The sequence below is a fragment of the Mesoplodon mirus genome (assembly GCF_964341445.2).
Source record: "Mesoplodon mirus genome assembly, chromosome: 11".
NCBI classification, from domain to species: Eukaryota; Metazoa; Chordata; class Mammalia; order Artiodactyla; family Ziphiidae; genus Mesoplodon; species Mesoplodon mirus.
The window spans coordinates 76551571-76565186 of NC_138987.1; positions in this window are offsets into that span (position 1 = coordinate 76551571).

Below are 13616 nucleotides of genomic sequence, written 5' to 3' on the forward strand. Positions count from 1 at the left end.
AAGTTCTTTTTTTGTTTCTGTTTGTTTGGTTTGGTAAAAGTTTACTGCCATGCTGGTGCAGCTATGGAAACTGTCTGAAAGCTTGGAATGGTTTATTGCTTATGGTAAAATTTGCCTGATTTCTTACAGGCAGCGTTTGGGAACTTTTATTATATAGTTGTTTACATACTTATAAGTCTGTCATTTAAAGACATGTACTGAAACAAATGTATTTGTTTCGTAAGCATCTTCCTGTAATCTATTATAAAGTTGAAATTAAATATAGAGAATGTTTTAACAGATTTTTAACTCAAATTTGTCAATCATTTTTAATAGTTCTTTTTTTTATAAAAAGAAAAAGGAATTTCAGGACAGGCAGTAGTCTCTTTTAAAACTTATCCACCAAGAACCATTAACTGCACAGTTGCTGTTAGCTGCCTGTTCTAAAATAATAGTCTTTTTATTGGAACACAAACAAACTTTTCTGTAATATTTTGTGGAATAAAGAGACTTCAGTTGTTTGACGTGTTTAACTTGGCACTGTTAGTTTTTATTAATAAAGTGCGCATGGACATTTAAAAGAAAAAAAAAGATGTAGACATAGAGAATGGACTTGAGGACACGGGGTGGGAGGGGGAAGCTGGGGCAAAGTGAGAGTAGCATCGACATATATACGCTACCGAATGTAAAATAGTTGGCTGGTGGGAAGCAGCAGCGTAGCACAGGGAGATCGGCTTGGTGCTTTGCGGTGACCTAGAGGTGTGGGATAGGGAGGGTGGGAGGGAGGCTCAAGAGGGAGGGGATATGGGGACATGTGTATGCATATGGCTGATTCGCTTTGTTGTGCAACAGAAACTAACACAGTATTGTGAAGCAATTATACTCCAATAAAGATCTATTAAAAAAAATTAGGAGATTGAGATTACACGCTACTATGTGTAGCAGAGATAGACAACAAGGTCCTACTGTATAGAGCAGGGAACTATATCCAATATCTTGTCATAACCTATAATGGAAAAAAATCTGAAAAAGAATATATATATAAATGAATCACTTTGCTGTACACCTGAAACTAACACAACATTGTAAATCAACTATAATTCAATTTAAAAAAAGATAACTGCTAATTAAAGAAAAACCAGGTATCTCAAGTTAAATAATTTAGCACTTTTCTGTGTATGGGAAGATGCAAGAGTCTGGGCTTAATGAAATTATTCCTTTGATATGCACCTTATCTAGGGCCAGTATCCTGCTTTTCTCCATCCTGAATCCCCTAAGGGTGCACCGTAAGGGGGCATCTGCAATCGCCACAATATCCTTTGTTTACTGATATAGCAAGTGACATTCTTTGTCCACATATCCATTGCAATTTCTTCTTTGATCCAAGGTTTGTTTTATTTACTTATTTTTTTATTGAACTATATAGTTGACTTACAATATGATGTTACTTTTAGGTGTACAACATAGTAACTCAATATTTTTTATAAATTACTCTCCATACAAAATTATTATAAAATATTGTCTATGTTCTCTGTGCTGTACATTATATCCTTGTAACTTATGTACTTTACAGCTACTACTTTGTATCTCTTGATCCCCTTCACCTATTTTTGCCCCTCCCCCACCGCTCTCCCCTCTGATAACCACTAGTTTGTTTTCTGTATCTGTGATTCTGTTTCTGGAAGAGGAATTTTAAATCTAAAACAGTACAATGGAACTCATAGAGAATTTCTTTTTTTTTTAAATTTATTTATTTATTTTTGGCTGTGTTGGGTTTTTGTTGCTGTGTGTGGGCTTTCTCCAATTGTGGTGAGTGGGGGCTATTCTTAGTTGTAGTGCATGGGCTTCTCATTGCAGTGGCTTTTCTTGTTGCAGACCATGGGCTCTAGGTGCGTAGGCTTCAGTAATTGTGGCATGTGGGCTCAGTAGTTGTGGCTCACGGGCTTTAGAGTGCAGGCTCAGTAGTTGTGGCACACGAGTTTAGTTGCTCCAGAGCATGTGGGATCTTCCCAGACCAGGGCTCGAACCCACGTCCCCTGCACTGGCAGGCAGATTTTTAACCCCTGCGCCACCAGGGAAGTCCCGAGGCTTTCTTATTTTCCTGTAAAATATGTTTTAAAAATATAACATGATTTTTTTCTAGCTTTATCGAGATATAATTGACATAAAAATTGTATACATTTAAGGTGTACAAAGTCATGTTTTGACGTATCTCTATATTATGAAATGATACAACAATCAAACTAATTAACATGTCCATCACCTAAGATTGCCACTGTGTGTGTGTGTGTGTTGAAAGTGGTGTGATTTAAATTTTAAAAACCAATGCCTGTCTCTGCTGCCAAATTGTAACTTCTCTAAGATCAGCGTCATTGTCTTATTTATTGCTGTACCTCCTACTCCTAACACAGTGATGGGTACTTAGAAGATGTCCAATAATTTTTTAGTTGAATAAGTGAGAAGTTAAATATGTAAACATAACAAAACCAGAACATCAGCTATGACTTGAAAGATAAAGACTTAGCTAGATGATGCTACAATCCCCGCTTGTAGTTCTTTTTGAGTATAGGCGCTTTATGTCTCTGCAGCTTGTGTTTAGGTATGTGTATGTGGGATTCACCCTTTATCTCGGTCCCTTCTGTTTGATTCTTCATTTCTCATTCTTTCCTGATCTCTCTGTCAGTGCCCTTTTTCAATGCTTCTTTTCTTCCACTCTTACGACTTTCTCTATGGAGTATATTTTTCTTTGACTTACTTGTTGCGTAGAATTATATACTCCTTATTTCTAACTTAAAAACAAGTGAGTTAAATAGTGTATTGTATTAAATTAAATTTTGTAATAATTTGTATAACTATTTGTATCAATGGTCATTGATAAAAGGACCTTTGTCCTCCTTGTTTAAAGTTAGTCTAACTCTTTGTTAAGTGAAAAAGTAGTGAAAACTTCTGGTTTCTGGTTCCACATGTAAGGATGTTAGAAGTGCCACTCTGTCCTAACACCAAGTAAAAGGCTGCATGGACTGAAAAATCAACAACTTTTCTTGGATCTGTAAGAGACAAGGACACAGGGCAAACGGCTGCCCCCAAGACTGGAGAGACAGACTGGCAAGTACATGGACTCCAGGCCTTCCAGAGCAGAGATTCAAAGTGAAAGCCACCATGGGAAACAGTTCTGGGGTAGGAAATCTGAATTGTAATTGACAAATTGTTGGAGGCTCAGTATGGGTAAACATGAGTGTTAAAAACTCCAGGGGGGGCTTCCCTGGTGGCGCAGTGGTTGAGAGTCCTCCTGCCGATGCAGGGGACACGGGTTCGTGCCCCCGTCCGGGAGGATCCCGCATGCCGTGGAGCAGCTGGGCCCGTGAGCCATGACTGCTGAGCCTGCGCGTTTGCAATGGGAGAGGCCACAATAGTGAGAGGCCTGCGTACAGCAAAAAAAAAAAAAACAAAACAAACAAACAAAAACTCCAGGGGGACTCAGTTATAGAGGGAACACTATATTTTTGTGAATTATACCTTCAGGAGCTCAAACAGGTTCTGACAGTAAATATCAGCGAAAATATCAGTGCTTCTGGCCAGCAGATGACAAAGGAACTATTTTGAAATATACCAGAGCACTCTGTTCTTAACAAGGCCTGCCCTCAGGGGAAACTAGTTAACCAGAACCTAATTTGCTGGGGTATTATCAGAGCCTAATTGAACTGGGAGAAGGAAAATACCCAACTCCCACCCACTCTAGCCATGATGTCCCACCTAAGTAGGGAGAAAAAGCTGGGAAACACGTTTGAAGTTCACAGTTCAGAGGCATAGGCTCACTAAGATTGAGACCTAATCATAGGACTGTGGAAGGCTTCTCATCCCCCTCACAATTTATTATCACATTACTAAAGTCCTATTTATAGTAGTTCTTTTTACCTGGTGCATCCCGTCTGGCTATCAAGAAAAAAATTTCAAGGCATGCTAAAAGGCAAAAAACACACCTTGAAGAGGTAGAGCAAGCATCAGAACCAAACATGGCAAGGATGTTGGAATTATTAGACCAGGAATTTAAAACATCTATAATTAATATGCTAAGAATTACATCTGACTTCTCAGAAAACGTGCAAGCAAGAAGATAGTGGAATGAAATACTTCGAGAGAAAAAAACCACCAACCTAGAATTCTGTACCCTGTGAAATTATCCTTCAAAAGTTAAAAAGAAATGAAGACTTTCTCAGACAAACAAAAATTGAGGGAATCTGTTGCCAGTACACCTGCCATGCAAGAAATATTAAAAGAAGTTCTTTAGAGAGAAGGAAAATTGTATAGGTCAGAAACTCAGATGTACATTAGAAAAGGAACAACATTGAAGAAAGAATAAATGAAAGTAAAATAAAAACTTTTATTTTTCTTATTCTCAATTGATCTAGCAGATAACAGTTGGCTCAAAATAATAGCAGCAATGTATTTGATTATGTATGCTTATGTATATATCTTATATATGTATATATATGCTATGTATGCTTTTTATAAGTGAAATGAATGACAGCGATGATACAAGGGATAGGAGGGAGGAATTAGGATTATTTTATTATAATAAAGTATGCACACTACCCAGGAAGAGGTATATGGTTATTTGAGAGTGGACTTGGATTACTTGTAAATGTTTATTGCTAACTCTAGGGCAACCACTAAAAATGGTAAAAAAAAAAAATTCTTTTTATACATATATGTGTGTGAGTATATGTGTGCATGCAAGAGGAAGGAGAAAAAATGGAATCATAAAAAGCTCAATTAAAGTGACAAAAAGCAGAGAAAGAGTGAAAGACAAAAATAAAGGAACAAAGAACAAGGGCGAAAAATAGAAAACAGTAACAAATGTGATAGGTATTAATCTACTCTGTTAATAATCACTTTGAGGGACTTCCCAGGTGGTCCAGTGATTAAGACTCTGTGCTTCCACTGCAGGGGGCATGGGTTCAATCCCTGGTCAGGGAACTAAGATCCCACATGCTGTGCAGCACAGCCAAAAAAATTTTTTTTTAATTCACTTTGAATGCCAATGGTATAAATGTACCAGTTAAAAGACAGAGATTGTCAGAGTGGATCAAAAAACAAAACCCAGGGACTTCCCTGGTGGCACAGTAGTTAAGAATCCACCTGCCAATGCAGGGGACATGGGTTTGAGCCCTGGTCCGGGAAGATCCCACATGCCGTGGAGCAACTAAGCCCATTTGCCACAACTACTGAGCCTGTGCTCTAGAGCCTGCGAGCCACAACTACTGAGCCCACATGCTACAGCTACTGAAGCCTGCGTGGCCTAGAGCCCGTGCTCCACAACAAGAGAAACCACTGCAATGAGAAGCCTGCGCACCTCAATGAAGAGAAGCCCCTGCTTGCCACAACTAGAGAAAGCCTGCACGCAGCAATGAAGACCCAATGCAGTCAAAAATAAAAAATATAAATAAATAAATTTATATTAAAAAACACATATAGATTAAAAGTAAATAGATGAAGAAAAATGTACCATACTAACACTAATCAAAAGAGAGCAGGAGTAACTAAATTACTTACAGATAGAGCAGACTTCAAAACAAGGAAATGTATCAGGGATAAAGAAGGGCATTACATAATGATAAAGGGATCAATTCTCCAAGAACACATAACAATCCTAAATGTGTATACATTTAACAACAGAGCAAAGCTGTAAGACAAAAACTGATAAAACTACAAAGAGAAAAAATGAATCCACTATCATATTTGGAGACTTCAACACTCCTCTATCAGATGAAGATAGATCCAGCAAGCAGAAAATCAGTAAGGACACAACTGAACTCAATAGCACCATTAATCAACTGGATGTAGTTCACATCTAGAGACTACTTCATCCAGCAACAGAAGAATATACATTCTTTTCAAGCTTATATGGAACATTCACCAAGATAGACCAAATTCTGGGCCATAAAACACACGTTAACACATTTAAATAAATAGAAATCATACAGTGTCTTCTCTCAAACAACAATGAAATTAAACTAGAAATCAATATTAGAAATATAACTGGAAATACTAAAATATGTGGAGGTTAAACAACACACTTCTTAATAACATACAGTTCAAGGAAGAAATCTCAAGAGAAATTTTTAAATATTTTGAACAAACAAAAATGTAAACACAACTTATAAACACATGTGGGATGTAACAAAAGCAATGCTTAGAGGAAAATTTATAGTATTGAATGTATGTAAGAGAAAAGAAGAAAGATATAAAACCAATGATCTGTTTCTACCTTAGGAAACTAGAATAAAAAGAGCAAATTAAAAACAAAGTAAGCAAAAAATAAAAATTAGGGCAGAAATCAGTAACATTGAAAACAGGAAATCAATAGAGAAAATCAATGAAACCAAAAGCTATTTCTCTGAAAAGATCAATAAAATCAATAAGCCTCTAGACAAGCTAACTAAGGAAAAAAGACAGTGGACACCAATTACTAATGTCAGAAACAAAAGAGAGAACATCACTACATATCCCATGGACATTAAAGGATATTAAAGGAATATTATGAACAACTCTATGCCCACAAATTTGATAAACTAGATGAAATGGACCTATTCCTTGAAAGACAATCTTCCAAAACTCACACAAGAAGAAACAGGCAATATGAATAGGCCTGAATCTATTTAAAAAATTGAATCAATACTTAATAACATTCCAAAACAGAAAGCACCAGGCCCAGGTGATTCAATGGTGAATCCTACTAAACATTCAAGGATGAAATTATACCAATTCTCTACAGTCTCTTCAGAGGATAGAAGCAGAGTGAATACTTCCTAACCCATTCTATGAGGCTCACATTACTGTAATGACAAAACCAGACAAAGACAATACTAGGGGGAAAAAAACTACATGAACAATATCTCTCATGAACATAGATGCAAAAATCCTCAACAAAATATTAGCAAGTTGAATCCAATAATGTATGAAAAGAATTTTGCACCATAACAAAGTGGGATGCGAGGCATGCAAGACTGGTTCAACACTCAAAAATCAATGAATAGGGCTTCCCTGGTGGCACAGTGGTTAAGAATTCACCTGCCAATGCAGGGGACACAGGTTCGAGCCCTGGTCTGGGAAGATCCCACATTCCGTGGGCAACTAAGCCCATGTGCCACAACTACTGAGCCTGCGCCACCACAACTGAAGCCTGCACACCTAGAGCCAGTGCTCCACAACAAGAGAAGCCACCAAAACGAGAAGCCCGCACACCACAACCAAGAGTAGCCCCTGCTCGCCACAACTAGCAAAAGCCTGTGCGCAGCAACAAAGACCCAATGCAGCCAAAAAAAAAAAAAAAACAAATATAATCCATCGCATATACAGGCCAAAGAAGAAAAGTCACATAATCATGTCAATGGATGCAGAAAACGCACTTGACAAAATCCAACACCCACTCATGATAAAAACTGTCAATAAACTATGAACAGAGGGTAACTTCCTTAACTTGATAAAAAAATATCTGCAGAAAACCTACAGCTAACATCATACTTCTCATGGGAAACTAGAAGCTTGCCTACCAAGATCAGGAACAAGGCAAAGATGTCCTCTCTCACCACTCCTTGTCAACATTGTACTGGAAGTCCTCACTAATGCATTAAGACAAGTAAAGGAAATAAAAGATATAGTTTGGGAAAGAAGAAATAAAAACAGTCTTTGTTTGCACATGACATGCACATGATATCTATATAGAAAATCTGAAAGAATCAACCAAAAATCTCCTGGAACTAATAAGCAATTATAGCAAAGTTGCAGGACAAAGGTTAATTCAGGCACACCTCATTTTTTAAAATTAATCAATTTATTATTTTTGGCTGTGTTGGGTCTTTGTTGCTGTGCGCGGGCTTTCTCTAGTTGCAGTGAGCGGGGAGCTACTCTTTGTTGCAGTGCGCGGGCTTCTCATTGCGATGGCTTCTCTTGTTGTGGAGCACGGGCTGTAGAGCACACGGGCTTCAGTAGATGCGGCACGTGGGCTCAGTAGTTGTGGCTCACAGGCTTAGATGCTCCGCAGCATGTGGGATCTTCCCAGACCAGGGCTTGAACCCGTGTCCCCTGCATTGGCAGGCGGATTCTTAACCACTGCACCACCAGGGAAGCCCACACCTCATTTTATTGTACTTTGTTTTATCGTGCTTTCTTTGCAGATATTGTGGGGTTTTTTGTTTTGTTTTGTTTTTCTGCAACACATGGTTGTGGCAACCATGTGTTAAGCAAAGTCTATTGATACCATTTAAAAATTTATTTAATTTAATTAATTTATTTATTTTTGGCTGCAGTGAGTCTTCGCTGATGCACGCAGGCTTCTCATTGCAGTGGCCTCTCCCACCGCAGAGCAAGGGCCCCAGGTGCACAGGCTTCGGCAACTGTGGCCCACAGGCTCCAGAGCACAGGCTCAGCAGCTGGGACACACAGGCCTAGCTGCTCCGTGGCATGTGGGATCCCCCCAGACCAGGGTCTGAACCCGTGTCCCTTAGCATTGGCAGGCAGACTCCCAACCACTGCGCCACCAGGGAAGCCTGATACCATTTTTTTAAAAGTATTTGCTTACTTCATGTCTCTGTGTCACATTTTGGTAATTCTCGCAATATTTCAAACCCCACTACCAGCAAAAATATTATGACTTGCTGAAGGCTGAGATAATGGTTAGCATTTTTTAGCAATAAAGTATTTTAAAATTAAAGCATGTATTTTTTAAAACATAATGTTATTGCATACTTAATAGACAATTGTATAGTGTAAACATAACTTTTGTGCACTGGGAAACCAAAAAATTCATGACTCGCTTTATGGTGATATTTGCTTTATTGCATTTTATCAGAGGTATGCCTGTATACAAAAGTCAATCACGTTCCTATATACCAGAAATGAAAAATGGAATTTGAAAGTAAAAACACAATACCATTAACTTTAGCACCCCTAAACTTAAATACTTAGGTATAAATTAACAAAATATGTACACGATTTATGTGAGGAAACTATAAAACTCTGATGACAAAATTAAAGAACTAAATAAATGAAGAAATATTCCATGTTCAAGAATAGGAAGACTCGGGGCTTCCCTGGTGGTGCAGTGGTTGAGAGTCCGCCTGCCAATGCAGGGAACATGGGTTCGTGCCCCGGTCCGGGAAGATCCCACATGCCGCGGAGCGGCTGGGCCCGTGAGCCATGGCCGCTGGGCCTGCGCGTCCGGAGCCTGTGCTCCGCAACGGGAGAGGCCACAACAGTGAGAGGCCCGCGTAACGCCAAAAAAAAAAAAAAAAAAAGAATAGGAAGACTCATTATTGTCAAGATGTCAGTTCTTTCCAACTTGATCTATAGATTCAAAGTGATCCCAATCAAAATCACAGCAAGCTATTTTGTGACTATCAACAAACTAATTCTAAAAATTATATGGACAGGCAAAAGACCCGGAATAGCTAATGCAATATTGAAAAAGAACAAGGTTGGAAGACTGACACTACCTGACTTCAAGATTTACTATAAAGTCACAATAATCAAAATAGTGTGATATTAATGAAAGAACAGACAAATAGATCAATGGAACAGAATAGAGACCAGAAGTAGATCCACATAAATATAGTCATCTTTGAGAAAAGAGCAAAGGCAATATAATGGAGCAAGGATAGTTTCTTCAACCAATGATGCTGGAACAACTGGACATCCACCTGCAAAAAAAATGAATCTAGATATAGACCTTATATCCTTCATCAAAATTAACTCAAAATGAATCATAGACCTAAATGTAAAACACAAAACTATAAAACTCCTAAAAGATAACATAGGAGAAAACCTAGATTACCTTAGGTGTGGTGATACCTTTTTGGATACAACACCAAAGCCATGATCCATTAAAGAAATAATTGATAAGCAGGACTGCATTTAAACTAAAAACTTCTGCTTTATAAAAGATAACATGAAAAGAACGAGAAGATAAGCCACAGACTGGGAGAGAAGGTTTGCAAAGGACACATCTGATAAAGTGATGTTATCCAAAATATATAAAGAACTCTTAAAACTCCACAATAAGAAAACAAACAACCTGATGTATCAAAATCAGTCAAAGACCTCAAAAGACACTTCACCAAAGAAGATATAGATAGGCAAATAAGCATATGAAGAGATCCTCCACATCATACGTCATCAGGGAAATGCAAATTAAAACAACAACGAGATGCCACTATACACCTATTAGAGGGACCAAATCCAAAATACTGACAACACCGAATCCTGGAAAGGATTTGGAGCAACAGGAACTCTCATGTATTACTGGTAGGAATGCAACAAGGTTCAGCCACTTTGGAAGACAGTTTGGACGTTTCTTACAAAACTAAACATACTCTTACTATATGATCTAGCAATCATGTTCCTTGGTATTTAGCCAAAGGAGTTGAAAACTTATGTTCACATGAAAACCTGCACACAGATGTTTATGGCAGCTTTATTCATGTGAAAACTTAGAAGCAACAAAGATGTCCTTCAGTAGGTGAATGGATAAATAATGGTACATGCAGGGACTTCCCTGGTGGCACAGTGGTTAAGAATCCACCTGCCAATGCAGGGGACACGGGTTTGATCCCTGGTGTGGGAAGATCCCACATGCTGCAGAGCAAGTAAGTCCGTGCGCCACAACTACTGAGCCTGTGCTCTGAAGCCCGCAAGCCACAGCTACTGAGCTTGCATGCTGCAACTACTGAAGGCCGTGTGCCTCGAGCCCATGCTCTGCAACAAGAGAAGCCACCACAATGAGAAGTCCGTGCACCATAATGAGGAGTAGTCCCCACTTGCTGCAACTAGAGAAAGCCTGCGCACATCATTGAAGGCCCAACGCAGCAGCCCCCCACCAAAAAAATGGTACATCCAGACAATGGAATATCATTCAATGCTTTAAAGAAAAGAAAAAAAAAAGAGTGACTAAGCCATAAAAAGACATGCAGGAACCTTAAAAGTATATCATTAAGTGAAAGAAGCCAACCTGAAAAGCCTACATCCCTACTGTATGATTCCAACTATGACATTCTGGAAAGGGCAATGAAAATTCTATGTATGATACTGAAACGATGGATACGTGTCATTATACGTTTGTCCAAATCCATAGAATGTACAACACCAAGAGTGAACCCTAAGGTAAACTGTGGACTTTGGGTTATTATGATATATCACTGCAGGTTCATCAGTTGTAACAAATGTACCACTCTGGTGGGGATGTTGGCAATGGGAGAGCCTATGCATGTGTGGGCAGAGGGTATGTGGGAACTCTCTGTACCTTCCTATCAATTTTGCTGTGAGCTTAAATCTACTAAAAAATAAAGTCTTGGAGTGACATCGGCATCATAGTGGCATGACACCCTCCTTTTTCTCTCCCCTTCAATCTACAATCAGTAAAACATTCATAACTCAACAAAGGTTCCTCTGACCAACACACCAGGACACTGGAGAGTTCCACACATCTGCACATCAAAAGGTGGGTGGACTGGAACACATAGTGAAGGCAGAACCAGGGGAAGAGTGGAGGCAGTGCCTGCGATCCTAGCCCCCCAACCACAGTGACTGACCCTGCAGACTCAGAGAACCTGGTAGCAGCAGGGAAGGGGGAGCACAAGACACCAGCCCCCTGGCCATGACAGCACCTGTCGCCACAGGAAACTGAGCAGCAGCAGCAGGGCCTGGGTCCCTGTCCCTCCAGATGCAAAGGTGCCTGCAACTCTGGCCCCCTTGCCTGCAACAGCAGTGCCTGTGAACCTGGCAACCCCCATGTGGCAGAGATGCCTGTGAGCCAGCTCCCCCCACTTCTCCTTCCCTGCACTGGCAGAGCCTGTGACCCAGGTGACCCTACACGTGGCAGAGGCACCCAGTATCCCAGTGCCGCATGTGGTGACGCTAGCAACAGCAGAAAAACTGACAGCAGTAAGGCACCAGTGACGCTTGGGGCACAAGTAGTGAAGACAAGGTGCCTGTGATACCTCTAGCAGAGGTAGTGGAGGGTGGAAAATGCTGATTCTCAAATATAGCCAGAAGCAGCTCAGGTTAGAAAAACCAAAAACTTAGCACTGCTTACTGAAAAACAAAAGAAAGCCCTCTAATTATTAACCTATGTATTGTTAGTATTACGTAAAAAAGCTTACCTAAAGAAGAAAGGTATTCACTACTTCAAATGTGCCAGCAGAGAAACAAGTCATCGAGCACCATGAAAAAGCACAGTAACACAGTATCACACAAAAAAAAGACAATTTGCCAGAAACAAACTTAAATTCATAGAATATTGGGATCTAACTGATAGAGAATTCAATACAGCTATCATGAAGAAACTTGATGAGCTACAGAAAATTCAAAAAGGCAGTTCAATGAGCTGAGGAATAAAATTAATGAACAGAAAGAATACTTCATAAAAAAGGTTGAAACTCTACAAAGAGCTGAACAGAAATGCTAGAGCTGGGATGAAGAATGCATTAGAAAGCACTGGAAATATAGCAGACCATATGGCAGAGAGAATTAGTGAGCTTGAAGACAGAAATTGAGAAATGATACAGGTAGAAGAGGAGAGAGAACTAAGGTCTAAAAAATAATGAAGGGGACTTCCCTGGTGGCGCAGTGGTTAAGAATCAGCCTGCCAATTCAGGGTACATGGGTTTGAGCCCTGGTGTGGGAAGATTACACATGCCATGGAGCAACTAAGCCCATACACCACAACTATGGAATCTGCACGCTAGAGCCTGCAAGCCACAACTACTTACCCCTCGTGCCACAACTACCGAAGCCTGTGTGCTTGGAGCTGGTGCTCCGCAACAAGAGAAACCACCGCAGTGAGAAGCCCACACAACACAACAAAGAGTAGCCCCTGCTCGCTGCAGCTACAGAAAGCCCACGTGCAGCAATGAAGACCCAATGCAGCCAAAAATAAATAAATAAAATAGATAAATTTATTTAAAAAATAATGAAGAAATCTTATGAGAAATATCCAACTCTATTAGGAAAGACAACATAAGGATAATGGGTATTCCAGAAGGAGAAGAGAGGGAGAAGTTTGCAGAGTTTATTTAAAGAAATAGTTGCTGAGAACTTCCCAAACCTGGGGGAGGAACCAGATATACAAGTCCACTAAGCTAAGAGAAAACCTAATTACCCCAATGCAAAAAGACCTCCTCAAAGAAACATTCTAGTAAAACGATAAAAAATCAATGATAAAGAAAGAATTTTAAAGGAAACCAAGGAAAAAAAGATGGTAACCTACAAAAAAACCCAAAAAGCAAACAAACAAAACATTAGGCTGTCAGCAGATTTCTCAGCAGAAACTCTACATGCCAGGAGTAGAATAACACACTCAAAGCACTGAAAGATAGGGACTTCCTTGGTGGTCCGGTGGTTGGGACTCTGTGCTCCCAATGCAGGGGGCCCGGATCCAATCCCTGGTTAGGGAACTAGATCATGCTAGCCTCAACTAAGAGCCTGCATGCCACAACTAAAGATCTCATGTGCCACAACCAAGACCTGGTAAAGCTAAATAAATAAATAAACTTTTTTTTTTTTTAATTGAAAGGTAAAAACTGTCAGCAAAGAATACTCTATCCAGGGCTTCCCTGGTGGTGCAGTGGTTAAGAATCCACCTG